This window comes from Chiloscyllium punctatum, chromosome 36 (assembly GCF_047496795.1).
Source record: "Chiloscyllium punctatum isolate Juve2018m chromosome 36, sChiPun1.3, whole genome shotgun sequence".
In the NCBI taxonomy this organism is placed as follows: Eukaryota; Metazoa; Chordata; class Chondrichthyes; order Orectolobiformes; family Hemiscylliidae; genus Chiloscyllium; species Chiloscyllium punctatum.
Genome location: NC_092774.1, coordinates 75,679,394 through 75,694,853, shown reverse-complemented (window position 1 = coordinate 75,694,853; position 15,460 = coordinate 75,679,394). Strand labels below are relative to the sequence as shown.

General features: G+C 45.5%; 1 non-coding gene across 1 annotated transcript; it reads right to left on the bottom strand.

Annotated features, from left to right (window-relative positions):
• Nucleotides 1–14,533: 14,533 nt before the first annotated feature.
• On the bottom strand, nt 14,534–14,605 carry trnae-uuc (transfer RNA glutamic acid (anticodon UUC)). The gene has a single exon. It is a non-coding gene; the product is annotated as a tRNA-Glu (tRNA).
• Nucleotides 14,606–15,460: the final 855 nt, after the last annotated feature.

The window sequence follows — 15,460 nt, the reverse complement described above, 5'->3', positions numbered from 1 at the left end:
TTATTGAATGATCTGCCAGAGGAAGTGGTGAAGGCGAGTACGATTGCAACATTTAAAAGACATTTGGGTAGGTGTATGAAAAGTAAGGGTTTGGAGGAATATGGGGCAGTGTGCTGTCAGGTGGGACAAGATTGGGTTGGGATAGTTGGTCGGCATGGACAAGTTGGACCAAACAGTCTGTTTTTGTGCTGTACATCTCTATCTCAATGTTTAACATACTCAGTGACCTGGCCTCCACAGTTTTCTGTGACAATGAATTCCATAGATTCACCACTCTCTGGCTAAAGAAATTTCTCCTAATCTCCATTCTCCCTTTATGATTAGGCTATGCCCATGGGTATTAGTCTCTCCTCCCAATGAAAACACCTTCCCAATGTCCACTCTGTCCAGGCCGTTCATTGTTCTGTACGGTTCAGTTAGATCCCGCTTGAATGTGGACCTGTTAATCAGCATGAACCAAACCCTTCAGGATGAGGACATCCGTGATTAGATTCAACAAAGTGAGAATGGAGGGTGAGAGTGTGGGATGGAGATTTTCAGCTTTTAATGAATAAGGTAGGAAAGAAAGTTTAATATAAATTATAATTGATCAGATGAGTCGATGGGCCAAGGAGTAGTGGATTGAGTTTAATTTAGACAAATACGAGCTGTTGCATTTTGATGAGGTAACTCAGGGCAGGACCTATGAGGTTAATGGTAAATTAATGGAATTCTGTGTTCAAGGAAGCAGTAGAGGCAGCTTCAGTAAGACACTGTTGGATGGGTTTTTTTGCGTGGTAAGGGAATTAAAGGAAGTTGGGATAATGCAATTAGGAGGAGCTGAGACGATTGATCGATCCGCCATGATTTTAATGAATGGCGGAGCAGGGTCGATAGGCCAAATGGCCTACTCCTTCTATTACTTTGAAACCATAACCCTGCGTTTCCCATGGCTAATCCACCTAACCTGTACATCCCTGGACACTGGGCAATTTATAATCGCCAATCCAAATCAAGGCCAGTGAGCAATGTAGTGATGTGGAAACCAAACACCAGAGAATGATAGAAAGGGACAAGGAGAATAAATGTACTAGAAAGCAAAACTGGATTCTAACCATCACAAAAAATAAAACTAAAAGCTCAGTATGTGAATGTGTGCTGCATTGTAACAAAAGCGAATTAATTGACTGCACACATTGAAGAGAATAATTATGATCTGAGACTCCATACAGAGCTATGGCTTCAGAATGACAAGGGTTGGATCTGGAATATCGAGGGAATACGTGGCATTCAAGTCGAGTGAGAAGCTCAGTAACGGTAGAGGGTGGGCACTGCTAATCAAAGCACTGATAGCATGGTAGTCTGGGGTCAGCTCGGATTTCAAGTCCTGATTTCTCTGTCCTCTGATCTCCCTGTTCCCACAGATTTAAATGTTGTCTGTTCTCAGCTCTGCTCGATTTCTGTTGAAGCTTTGACCCCCTTTTACACCTTCTGGAGCAATAAAATATTCTGAGCCTCCTGGAAATAACACCTTATCTATACCCGTCCTGATTTTAAAAATCTCTAAACTTATCTGTCAACTTCCTCGGCTCCATTGGAAAAATGTCCCAGCTTCTGCTTAATTCAAACCCTCCATTCCCAGCAACACGCTGGTAAAGTCAGGAATAGGGAATTGCATCAAATCACATAAATGTACCGTCTGAAACAATCTAGCTGTGTTCTGGCCTGAGATATTGAGAGTCCTTGGTGAAAGTAATTACGAATGCAATAATTTTTGTCACAGATTTGAACAATCATTTTGCAACAAAGGGGTCTACTTTGATAAGGAGGAAGTGGTCATTTCTAGGGTAAGTGAACAGTTTGTAGATCAGGGAGATGAAGTTCCAGACACATGGGAAGGGCAAGGAATGAATTTTATAAAGAAGACAAAGAACTGTGGATGCTGGAAATCTGAAACAAAAACTGAGAACACTGCCAAAATTCAGCAGGACTGGAAGCATCTGTGGAGAGAAAGCAGAGTTAAAGTTTCGAGTCCAACAACTCCTCTTCAGGATTCTGAAATAGTTTATGATAACCCTTTAAGTCATCTGCCCAGCTTTAAGACCATAATACACAGGGGCAGGATGAGGCCATTTGGCCCATCGAGTCTGCTCCACCAGTCGATCATGGCTGATATGTTTCCCTATCCCATTATGCTGCCCTCTCCTCATAACCCTTGACCCCTTACTAATCAAGAACCTATCTCTGTTTTAAATGCCCTCAATGACTTGGCATCCTCAACCCTTCTCCGAGTGGAAACATCATCTCCACGTCCACACTGTCCAGGCATAAAGTAGCACAGCGCTGCCTGACCCACTGTGATCTCCAGCATTTGTTGTTTTCAGGAAGGATTCCAGCATCTACAACAACGTGCTTCTAAATTTTGTACCCAGTTGGTTTAGCGCTCCCTGGATCCCGTGAGATTTAACCTTACTCAACAATCCACTGTGTGGTACAATTAACAAAGTTCCCAGCTCCCACCTCTTTCTGCACACATGGGCAGCATGATGGATCAGTGGTTCGCACTGCTGCCTTACAGCACCAGGGATCCGCTTTCGATTCCAGCCTTGGGGCGACTGTCTGTGTGGAGTTTGCACATTCTCCCTGCCGTGTCTGCTGGGTTTCCTCCGTGTGTTCTGGTTTCCTCCCAAAATCTAAAGATGTGCAGTTTCGGGAGAAGTGGCCATACTAAATGGGTTCATAGTGTGCAGTAAGTGTAGTGGAATGGGATAGGGGAATGTGTCCACATGGGTTACGCATTGGATGGTCGATGTGGACTTGTTGGGCTGAATGGCGTGTTTCCACATTGCAGGAATTCTACGTGGCATTCCCCCAACTCCAGAGTCTCAGCACTCTTTGGTTTTCCCATGGAAAGTGTGTGGGAGGGAAACAATGTTTTACACGGGAGTAAGGTTCTGTGAGTGTGAAGCTAAAAGTAAACGCAGTGCATTGCTTGAGCTGTTTTCCCCGGTATACCAGAGGCTGAGGGGTAATCTTACAGACGTTTATAAAATCGTGAGAGGCATGGATAGGATAAATAGACAAGGTCATTTCCCTGTGATGGGAAAAGTCCAGAACAGGACGATATTATGTTTGGGGTGAGGGAGGCAAGTGTAAGGAATGATCTGCCGGAGGAAGTGGTGGATGTAGGTCCAATTATAACATTTAAAAGGCATCTGGATGTGTATATGAATAGGAAGAGTTCAGAGGGATATGGCCAAGTGCTGGTAAATGAGACGAGATTAATTTCGGCTATCTGGTCGGCACGGATGAGTTGGACTGAAGGACCTGTTTCTGTGCTGTGTATCTCTGTGACTCTGGCTTGCCTGTAATGTTTGCCCTGCCTGTGTGTTTAGTTTCTGTCTGATGTCAGTGTCAATGCCTTGATATCACATTTCCTCCACCTCCCCACTTCCACGTCCCCAGATGTTAACTATTTCATGTCTGGTTGTTTCTCAAGAAGCTGCATTGAAGGTTCATCCTGAATTGACACTTTTTTTTGCTTCCCAAAATCAGACTTACTCACTCCTCGATGTCGTGAAAGATACTAACTCTCAGATGGAGGTATCCAAAATTCAGAGGTGTCTATCTTGATGTTTTCACTTTTCGGTCTCTGTAGGATCCTGAATCAGTACCGTCGGGAGGATTAGTTTGAGCGGAGTGAGAATAGAGGGGTGAGAAGGGGTGGGATGGTGCTTTCAATTTTGTGGAAAAAGAAAAGAATGTTCTGCAGAAAGTAGAATTGCTTGTTTGGAATTTCCAACCTGGACTGACAGTGATGACTTTTGTCATCTCTTTTTACAGATTATTTGAAGATCTGCAGACGGAAGTTTCAATATCAATAGATGAAGAGCTTTGCCTGAACCATTGACTCTGCTGCTCCTCAGATGCTGCCTGATCTGCTGTGCTTTGACTCTGACTCTCCAGCATTTGCAGTCCTCAATTTCACGTCAATGTCTGGCAGTCACTGAATCCATCGGGACTATAACAATTTTCGACTATGATTCTGTGAGAAGGAACCAAGCTTTTTGGTTCCTCTTTCAGTACGTTTTCAGTATCAGTGAGACTGGTAGAGAGACCCGACTATTGCAGTACTCTGATTGTGGAGCCAGTAAAAGTTATACAGACTGGGAAATGGAATTCACGGAAGGGAGGTGCTGTACACGCGTTTGTGTGCAGCTGATGCTTCGGTCATGGAGAAACCCAAGGAATCCCGTCCCGTGGAGAAGCCATGAAAATGTGGCAACTGTGGGAAAGGCTTCCGTTTCCCATCTGACCTGGAGACTCATGAGCGCAGTAACACCGGGGTGAGACTGTTCTCCGGCCCTGAGTGCGGGAAGACCTTCAGCAGTTCCTACTTTCTGCAGAGGCACCAGGGGGTCCACCCAGGCGAGAGGCCATTCTCCTGCCCCGAATGCGGGAAGGCCTTCAGCTATTCCTCCTTCCGACTGACCCACCGCCGGGTCCACATATTGGAGAAGCCCTTCAGCTGCTCCAAGTATGGGAAGGCCTTCAACGATACCTCTGCCCTGCTGAGGCAACAGCGGGTTCACACCGGGGAGAGCCCATTCTCCTGCCTCAAGTGTGGGAAAGGCTTTACCCAGGCATCCCACCTTCGGGTCCATCCGGGCGAGAGGCCCTTCCCCTGCCCAGAGTGCGGGAAGGCCTTCAGCAATTCCTCCCACCTGCTGAGGCACAGGTGGGGCCATACCGGGGAGAGGCCGTTCACCTGCCCCGAGTGGAAGCGGAGGTTCTCATCATTCTGCACCATGCAGAAGCACCAGCGGGCGCACCAGTGCTCCCAACAATCTGATTCTGCTGGTGAAACTGCTGTCGGTCACTGAGAGGACTGAACCCCTGCACATTCAGACAGTGCTTATAATGGGAGAGTCAGTCGGATTTTTTTGTTTTATGCCGTTGTGCTCCCCCACCCCTGCAACTTTGCTTCCAGTGGGAGCTGCTGCTCGGTGATACCAGCAGCTGTTCTCTTCAGTTTTTCTTTTGTCCAGTTAAACAATTATTGACTCTGTCAAGGAACGAGCTGTAAGAAATAGCTGAATACTCCAGGGTGTCCATTCGCATTCAGCAAAGACTTAGAAATTAAATTTACAGTTATGTGCCTGTGAACAACTCATCATCGAGGGATTGCCCAACGGCTAGGCAATCCATTGTTGGAAACTGTTTGCTTGAATTGATAATTTTAAAAATTCTCTTCCTTAATTTACCCTTTAAGTTTCCGCCTCTGAGATGGTGGAGGACTTGATCAAAGGGATTAAATCATTGCTATTAACTGGATTATCTTGTTTAACTTTGCCTGAGTAAATTTGTGGTATTCGTAATTGTTTGTTTTTGTTTAAATTGTAATTCTGGTGTGCAAGATCTGTTCATCAAGTGTGGTTCTCTTGATGAAACTGCTGTGGGTCACTACCAGTACTGAGGCCCTGTGATTTCTGACAGTGTGTGTGAAGTGGGAGAGTCAGTGGGCTTTTTTGTTTTCTGCCCTTGCCCCACCCAGTCCCGCCGCCAACTGCTTCCATTGGGCGTTGCTGCTTGTTGAGCCCAGGAGCTGTTCTCTCGAGATTCTACTGTCCAGCTAAAGAATTGTTGGCTCTTTCTGGGAATGAGTCCCAGCGTGTAAAAAAATGGCGGAATACTTTGGGGTGTCTATTAACATTCAATAGTGACTTTTAAATTAGATTTACAGTTACGTGTCTGTGAAACAGTCATAGTCCAAGGATTGCACAAAGGTTTGGCAATCCATTGTTGGGAAGTGTTTGCTTGAATTGGTAAGTTAAAAAAATTCTTTCTTAATTTGCCGCTAAAGTTTCAGTCCCTGAGATGGTGGGGGACTTGATCAAAGGGTTTAAATCATTGGTATTAATTAGATTATCTTCTTTAACTTTGCCCGAGCAAACTTGCCATATTTATAATTATTGGTTTTTGTTTAAATTATAATGTTGTTGTGCAAGATCTGTTCCTCATCAAGTCTGGTTCGGAACAGTTGAGAAATTGAGGGACATTGCATGTTGAAATTTCACTGTGTTGTGAATCTGGTGACAGTGACATTCATTTGTATTGGGTTGCTTACCCTTAGTTGTCGTGTCTTCCACTCCAACTATTCACTATGGAAGTGAGTTCCACAGTCTCACCACACTCTGAGGTTTTTCATGAAATCCTTAGTAGAGAATTGTAAGGGAAAATGTTGACGAGGGCAGAATATAGGGTCTTAACTGCAAATGTCAGGAAGACATTCGACAAAGTAAAACCATGACAATGTAGAGACAAATAAAGAACTTTGACAGCAATGAGGAGGTCACACGTTAGAGTTCATGAAAATGGTCGTGACAAAAAGAAAAAGTACTCTGCAGATATTGGATATTGTAATTAAGCAAGTTTCTAGATGCTGTAGTTGGTTGAATCTGATAAGGTAAGAGATGAAATAACCAATGTAATTTGATGTCGGTCACCATAAAGCAAGTGTATACTGTTGATTGATATAGGCCAATTGCATGCAAGTAGGCCATTCAGGCCATCGAGTCAACATTGACTGACCGTCCCACCCAGACCCAGTTCGTTACACTATCCCTGTAACCCTGCATCTTCCATGGTCAATCCACCCCCAACTGCACGTCCTTTGGACTGTGGGAGGAGGCCAGAGCACCACAGGAAGCCAACGCAGACACAAGGGGAGAATGTGCAAACTCTACACAGACAGTCGGCCCGAAGGTGGGATCAAATCCAGGTCACTGATGCCGTGAGGCAGCAATGCTAGCCACCGTGCCACCACCAAATGCTGCTATCATAAAAAGTGACTTTCAAAGACTCGAAAACACTTGTGAGAAAAACAAAACTCTCCTATCTTAAATGAGAGACTAGTCTCTGGCTAGAATTGAGTTGACATTACATTTACATTAAGTCCTCTCCAGATGTTATACAGCTCCATCGGATCATCTGTTTCTTCTAAACTCAAACTGATACAAGCCCAGCCTGACATCCCCTTGTCCCCGATTATAAGTTGAGTAAATGAGCGACCCTCGACCTCACTGGCATGACAAAGGATGCCCTCAATCCAAGTTGACCTTAACTGTCTAACCTCTTGACATCCACGCCACAATGTGGTCAGCCGCAACTCAGCCCTGAACGAGAGCAGAGGAACTGAATAGACAGCAGTGAGGTGGACATTGCATTCCCAGAGAATATTGTTCAAGTGTGAAATTTGTTCAGCTCACATTCGGATCACTGCAGGGACTATGTCTCCTGTCATTTAAATGTCTTTGATCCCAATAACAGTCTAGTTTTCCTGTACATTTTGTGTGTTTTATCTGTGTTTCACTACATGATTTTCTGTTTCTGTCATTCCCATTAGGATGTGTGAATTCAGTACCAGATAAGACTTCAGTTCTGAATTTTCCTTGAGGATTGGTGTAGAACGTACTAAGTGTCAGTCAGAATGGAAGAAGCTCTACTGTTTATTTAACCCTTTGCTGCCCTTCTCCTGGGAATGTATGAATGGGGAAGTGTAGAGGGAGTTTTACTCTGTATCTAACCCAATACTGTTTCTGTCTTGGCAGTGTTTGTTGGGGACAGTGTTGAGGTAGGTTCACTTGAAAATTAAGAGTAGAGGAAGCTTTATTCTGATTGTCATCCCATGCTGTCCTTGTTCTGAGAGGTTAAGATGGCATCGATAATTGAAGTGAATGCAGACTTGGCTGTGGGAGTGGAGGGTACTTTTAGCTGAGCACACCCATCTTTAAGATTGCTGTGCTGATCAAGACAATCTCAGACTCCTTCATGAACTTTTCCAACCAACCACAGGGTGGTTAAGGATGGGTATAAATGCTGGCATTGCCAACGATGCCAACACCCCATGCATGAATAAATACTTTCTATTTAAAAGTTACATTCACGTTCCAAACGCTCTAATGTATGATGACTTACATGGAAAATTCCTGTCTGCTGGAATTTCATTTTAAAATATAGGAATGTGTCAACCATGTAGAAATATAACAAGAACAACAAATGGAGAATTTAACAGGTAATGAGCAGGACCAGAATGCTGAGTTAGCCTGACCCCCAAGGCTGAGAGAGTTCTCGCAGATGTTGAAGTTACACCAGTGCCTTTTACTCTTGCAGCTTCCTCAAAAGTGTGTCCCTGATGTAAGATCATTCAATGACCCGAAGAATGAACTGTTTTTATCTCCATAGCTGGTGCCAGACTTGCTGCGTAATTGCAGCCCTTCTGCTCTACCCTTTTATGGGATTTGAGCTTCCCTAAGTCAGTGTAATGAAGAACTGCAGATGCTGGAGATCTGAAACACAAAAATGCATCAAATGCTGGGGAAACTCAATAGGACTGGCAGCACATGTGGAGAGAGAAGCAGAGTTAGCATTTCAAGTGCTGTGACCCTTCTTCACAACTGTTCTGGAATCAGGCCAGGATATTGTCTCTGTTTCTTTCTCTCTCTCCACCAGTGTTGCCAGACTGGCTGAGTTTCTCCAGCAATTTCTGTAATGATACTTTCATAAGGTTGATGTTTGTTATCCATCCCTAAGTGCAAGGTGTCTTGCTTGTGGCAATTCAGAGGACAGTTTAAGAGTCAACCACATTACTGTGGGTCTGGAGTCACATGTAAGTCAGACCATGCAAGGATGGCAGTTTCCCTCCTGAAAGGACATTGGTGAATATGGGATTTATGTCAATTGACGTCAGTGCCATCGATACCACACTGAGACTAACTTTGTGTTCCCCATTTATGATTTGAATTATTGACATCTCACCTCTTGCTGTGGTGGGATTTGAACTCATGTTCCCTGGATCACTCATCCTGTGACATTATGACTACACTGTTGTTTCCCATTCTTTGCTATTTTGTGTTTGCTGTTCACGTCTTTGTCCTCTGATGTTTGGGAAATTGAACCTGTTTAAAAGATTGCCCTAAACTTTCCCCTTTGCCCAAGTCTTTGGTCACCTGTCCTAATCTGTGCTCCGGTCTTGTGATATTTAAAGGAATTCTCATTATGTTCATGTGAAGCACTTTGTCATAGTTAACTGTACCACAGGTATGACTTGAATGCAGATTGTGTCCGTATCTTAATTTCAGAAAGTACAGGGTCATATTTTAAATGTAGAAGACAAAAATGAGGATGATTTCTTTTCTTTCTGAGGGTTATGTGTCTTCTTCAAAAGGCAGTGGATTCAAAATCTTTAAGGCAGAGGTAGATAGGTTCTTGATAACCAAGTGGATGAAAGATTGTCGGGGATGTGTTGGAATGTAGAGGTGAGGTTGAATTCTTATCAGCCATGATCTTCTTGAATGTTGCAGCAGGCTCGAAGTGCCGAGTGGCCTACTCCCGCCCATTATATGTTTGTATCAAGCAGTCTGTGTCTCCCCTCTTACAGCTATGAACTGGGCAATTCCTTTCCAATATTGCCCCTTGTAGACAGTTAATTGAACACCAGATGGCCCCCTATTGGGAGCAGGCACATTGTAGCAATTGCAGTATTTCTTGTGTTAATTTTGTTGCTTCTGACTCAGTGTTGCTGAGAATCTTCGAAATAAAAACCAAAACACTTCTATTATTATCGCACCAATGGAAGTGTTGGTTTGGATGTTACATTGTTGAATTAGCCATTCCCATCTTTTCCAGAATTCTGTGTTTAAAACCCTCGAGTCTGGTTTCCACCCCTGAAACAGTTCTTATCAAGGTCATGTTTGACATTCTTTGTAACGGTGACAGGGCTAAACATTCCCTCGTTGACCTGCGGACAGCCTTGATCAGGATTAATGAGAGTACAGACCCTCTCCAGCATCACTCTATCCTCTGGGAGGGTCTGCTTTTAGCCTCTTCCGTTCTGATTTGTTTTACCGTAGCTGCTGGTGTTGGCATCTATACTGATGATATCCAACTGTGCCTGAACACCACTTCTCTCCCAACTCCTCTATCATTCATAATTTACCAATCATTTCATCTGAATGCCTGTCCAATTTCCAGCATTGGATAACCATAAACATTCCCTTAGATAAATATTGTGAAGTGTGAAGCCATTGTTTTAGTCCCCAAGTTCGACCTGAGCCCCCGTTCCCCCACCCCCTACCCCACCCCAGTAACTCTGTTGACAGCCTTCATGTCACATTTAAAAGTCGGATTGATAGATTCGTGAAGAGTCGGGGATGAACAGTTACAGGAAAAGGGCAGGAAAGTGAATGTGGGGAATGCCAGATCACCCAGAATCTTACTGAATGGAGAAGCAGGCTCAAGGGGCTGAATGGCATATTCCTGTTCCTATTTCTTATGGTTCCCAAGCCCTTACCTCTATACAGGACACTGCATTCAGCATGTGCCATTACTGAGAGTGCTGATGTTCCCTTGTGTAATATCAACAACGTAGCAGCTGCTGAAACCTCCTGCTCCTCTGTTATCTCTAAACACAATAAGCCAATGTGTTCAGGGGAGGCGATGGCCAACTTTATTGTCACCGGACTATTCACCCAGGTAATGATCCGGGGACCTGGGTTCAAAACCTGCCACGGCAGATGGTGGAATCTGAATTCAATATAAATCTGGAATTAAGAATCAAATGATGAAATCGTTGTCGTTTGTTGTGAAAACTTATCTGGTTCTCTGCTATCGGAAACTGGTCTGATCTCAATGTGATTCAGATCCACTGTCAGCTGGTTGAGTCTTCATTGCCCTTTCAATCAAAACCTCCCCTATAACCTCCCTAATTTTCTATTCCATTTAAAGGGCAATCTCCCCTTTTCCTTCCCTATTAGTCACTGTGTTCCCAGCAGCTGGATTGTGGATCAGTTTAAAGTAGGTCCTATATCTCTGATTACATCGGTACACAAGGCCCAAGATGAAGAAAGGTTTAGGCACACTAACCTGCATCAGTTCGGGAATTGAGTATAGATGTTGGCAAGTTATGTTGTAGTTATACAGGACGTTGATGAAGCTGCACCTGGAATATTGTGATCAGTTTTGGTCCCCTTGGTGTTCTGACTTCTGACTTCTTCAACTCTGGGTTTGTGTTGAACTTGATGGGATACTTTGTCCAACTCAGCATGTTAAAACAGTATCTCTCAGAGGAATTCATTCGAAACTTTTCAGGAGGTGAGCTCAACAAGATTGAACTATTCAAAGTTACTTGGACTCTATTTAAAACTTACATCAGGACCAGTAGTCAGAGACACATACATCATGGAAACAGACCCTTTGGTCCAACTTGTCCATGCTGACCTGATATCCTAAATTAATCTAGTCCCAATTGACAACACCTGACCCATATCCTGACCCACCTGGCAGCTCATTTCATACAAGTACCACTCTCTGCATGAAGAAGTTGTCCCTTTAATATGTTTCGCCTCTCACTCTACACCCATGCCCTCTAGTTCTGGACTCCCCCATCCCAGGGAAAAGACCATGTCTATTACCACTGTCCAGGCCCCTCATAATATTGTAACCTCTATTAGGTCACTCCTCTGCCTCTGATGGTCCAGTGAAAACAGTCACAGCCTATTCATCCTCTCCCTGTAGCTCAACCCCTCCAACCCCAGCAACATTCCCATAAATCGTTTCTCACAGAGAAGTCAACGTTTCAGTCCTGAAGAAGGGTTAATACCCAAAACGCTGACTACTCCACATCCTGGTGCTGCCTGGCTTGCTGTATTCTCCCAACCTCCTGTTTGCCTACTTCGGGTTGCAACATGTCGTGGCTCAGTGTTTACCACTGCAGCCTCACAGCACCAGGGACCCAGGTTTGATTCCAGTCTTGGGTGGCTGTCTGTGAGGAGTTTGCACATTCTCCCAGTGTCTGCGTGGGTTTTCTCTGGGTGGTCCTGTTTTCTTCCATAGTCCAAAGATGTTCAGGTCATGTGGATTGGCCATGCTTAACTGCCCATAGAGTTAGGTACATTAGTCAGAGGGAAATGGGTCTGGATGGGTTACTCTTCGGAGGGTCGGTTTGGACTTGTTGGGACAAATGGCCTGTTTCCACACTGTAGCTAATCTCATCTGCACCACTTTTGTCACTAACGAATGGCCGAGTCGACTCGACGTGCCGAATGGCCTAACTTCTGCTCCGATGGTCTTGCGGTCTTACATTTCTCTGGATCATTTCACTTGGCAATGTGCAGTCAATGGCTCAATGAGCAGTAGTTTCCAATGATAGCAAAGCTCATATGATGGTTGAACTCCTACAGTGTTGAAACAGGTCCTTCAGCCCAACACATCTGCACTGATTCTCTGAAGGTTAACCTACTCAGATCCATTTTCCTACCCTCCATAAATTGACAGACCCCCAAGGGTGGAAGTATTCCTGGGTTCCTGGTGCCATGAGGCAGCAGTGCTAACCGTGAGCCACCATGAGGTTGTGGTTGTGGGGGGTGGGAGATGCAATTGCAGTCCAGCAGAAAGCAAAAACAGCCCACCTACTCTCCCACTGCACCCACTGTCAGAACTGGCAGGAGGTTCAGTCCTTGCGGGTGACCGAAGGCAGCGTCACAAGTGGGATCTGATTGCTGGGAGCGCTGCTGCCCCCGCTGGTGCTTCCGCAAGTTGCAGGAAAACATGAACCTCTTCCCACACTCGGGCCAGCTGAAGGGCCTCTCCCCGGTGTGGACACACTGGTGCTTCAGCAGGGCGGAGGAATTGCTGAAGGACTTCCCACAATCAGGGCAGCCGAAAGGCCTCCCCCCTCCACCCCCCCCATTCCCCCATGTGGACCAGCTGGTGCTTCAGCAGTGTGGTGGAGCGGGTAAAGCCCTTCCCACACTCGAGCAGGAGAACGGCTTCTCCCCGGTGTGGATGGACTGGTGCATCAGCAGGGCTGAGGAATTGCTGAAGGCCTTCCTGCACTTAGGCAACTGAACGACCACTCCCCCATGTGGATCCAACCAATAGGCCAGCAGGTCAGAAGAAAGAGCAAAGCCCTTCCTGCACTCGGGGCAGAAGAACGGCTTCTCCTCAGTGTGGACCCACTGGTGTCTCAGCAGGTGGGAAGAACTGCTGAAGGCCATCTCGCACTTGGGGCCGGAGAACAGCCTTCCACAGTGTGGACCATCTGGTGCGTCAGCAGGGCAGAGGAATCACTGAAGGCCTTCCCACACTCAGGGCAGCAGAAGGGCCTCTTCCCCTCTGTGGACCCAATGGTGCTTCAGAACCCTTTCAGATTTCACAATATTCTTCTGATAGGAGGGAGACCAGAATTACATACAATATTCCAAAAGTGGTCGAAAAAATGTCCTGCACCGCCACAACATAACCTCCCAACTCCAATACTCAGTCAGAGGATTACGAAAGCTTTCAAAACCCACAAAAAACAAACAGGAACGAATGGAGGGGAAAACCGAATTTTTGAGAGTCAGCTTGAACGCATCAATGAGAAATCGGCGGACTGGGTTTTATTGGGTACCCGTTCTCCTTAAACACACTATAAACGTATATCTCTTTTGGTCTTCGTAGTTTCTCTGTGCTGCAGTGTGTAGTCGCTCGTTGAAATAATGTCCTGATGCAGCTTCGTTTGTGGGTGTTGGGATGATTGCTTCTGTTGGCAAGTAATTGGTTTGCGTGTGTTGTTTTTCTGCAGATGCTAGTTTGAAGTTCCCCATTGAATGTTCGCTCTACTGTGACATCTAGGAATGGAACTTTGTTGTTGTTCTCCTTCTCTTCAAACCAGGAGCCCCCCCTCAGGCCCATAGTCTCACTACTTGGAACACCAATATACAGACTAGTCAAAGGCCTCCACTAAAGGCTAAAACACCAAGTCGAACATTCACGCCACTCCATTTACTCCTTCCAAGAATTCCTGAACATAAAAGACACTGAGATAGAAGAGCATGGAATAATGTTGTCCTTTGACATAACAGCCCTGTTCACATCCATTAACATCAACGTGGCCAAAGAAAACTGAAGACACTACTCGAAGAACCAAAGACACAAACACAGCATCAACTTCATCAGCAAAGATAACACTGTCAAGCTCGTGGAACTGTGCCTTACCACCCACTTCATATTCCATCGCAAGCCTTACAAACAAATCAACGAAATACCCATGAAACCACCAGCATCAGGATTCCTAGCAGAAGCAATAATGCAGAGACTCGAACAAACAGCCCTTCCAACAATCCAACCCAAACTTAGAGTCCGCTACAGCGATGACACTTTTGTCATCAAAAAATGAAACAAATTAGAGGAAACCTACAACACCATCAACAATATCCTTTCTGGCATAAAATTCACAAAAGAGGAGAACAACAACAAAGTGCCATTTCTAGATGTCACAGTAGAGCGAACAGTCAATGGTAAATTCAAAACAGCGTCTACAGGAAAACAATGCACGCGAACCGAGAACTTAACTACAGAAGCAATCACCACTACACATACAAACAAATCTGAATCAGGACACTATTTCAACGAGCCACGACACACTGCAGCATCCAGGAAGTACGAAGATCACTAGAAAAATGTACAGAGCATTTAAGAAGAACAGGTAACCGAAAAACCCCCTGAAAACGGTTTCCCTGACCGGTAATCGAACCCAGGCCGCGGCGGTGAAAGCGCCAAATCCTAACCACTAGACCACCAGGGAGATGCGAGGGAATTCGGATAGCTCTACTGAAATTGTCTTTTTTCCCCGGAAATCGAATCCGGGCCGTGGTCGGTCAAAGGCTTTCACCTGTGCATCCAACAATCGCAGATTCAAGTCACAGCGCTTGAGGGAACATCTCCAGGACACCCGCACCAATCAACCCCATCGCCCTATGGCCCAACATTTCAAACCCCCTCCCACTCTGCCGAGGACATGCAGGTCCTGAGCCTCCTCCATCGCCGCTCCCTCCCCACTCGATGCCTGGAGGATGAACGTCTCTTCTTCCGCTTGGGGTAAATTCAACCCCAGGCCATCAATGTGGACTTCATCAGATTCCTCATTTCCCCTTCCCCCCACCTTACCTCAATTCCAACCTTCCAGCTCAGCGCTGTCCTCATGACCTCGCCTACCTGCCAATCTCCCTCCCCATCTATCCGCTCCACCCTCCTCTCTGACCTGTCACCTCCATCCCCACCCCCATTCACCTATTGTACTTTTTGCTACCTTCGGTCCAGCACACCCCACCCCCCAATTTATCTCTCCACCATGGAGGGGACCTGCCTCTATTCCTGATGAAGGGCTTTTGCCCGAAACGTCGATTTTCCTGCTCCTCGGAAGCTGTCTGACCTGCTGTGCTTTCCTAGTACCACTCTGATCTAAAACTGGTTTCCAGCATTTGCAGTCCTCATTGTCACATCAACAAACTGACACAAGCAGACACAACGTCTGCAGAAACCCGAGCCACATTACTTTACATTAAAGGCATCTGGGAAATGATGTCCAGACAACTCAACCCTCTCAGCATTATGGTAGCCCACAAATTTACCAACACAACTTAAACAGCGGCTGATGAAC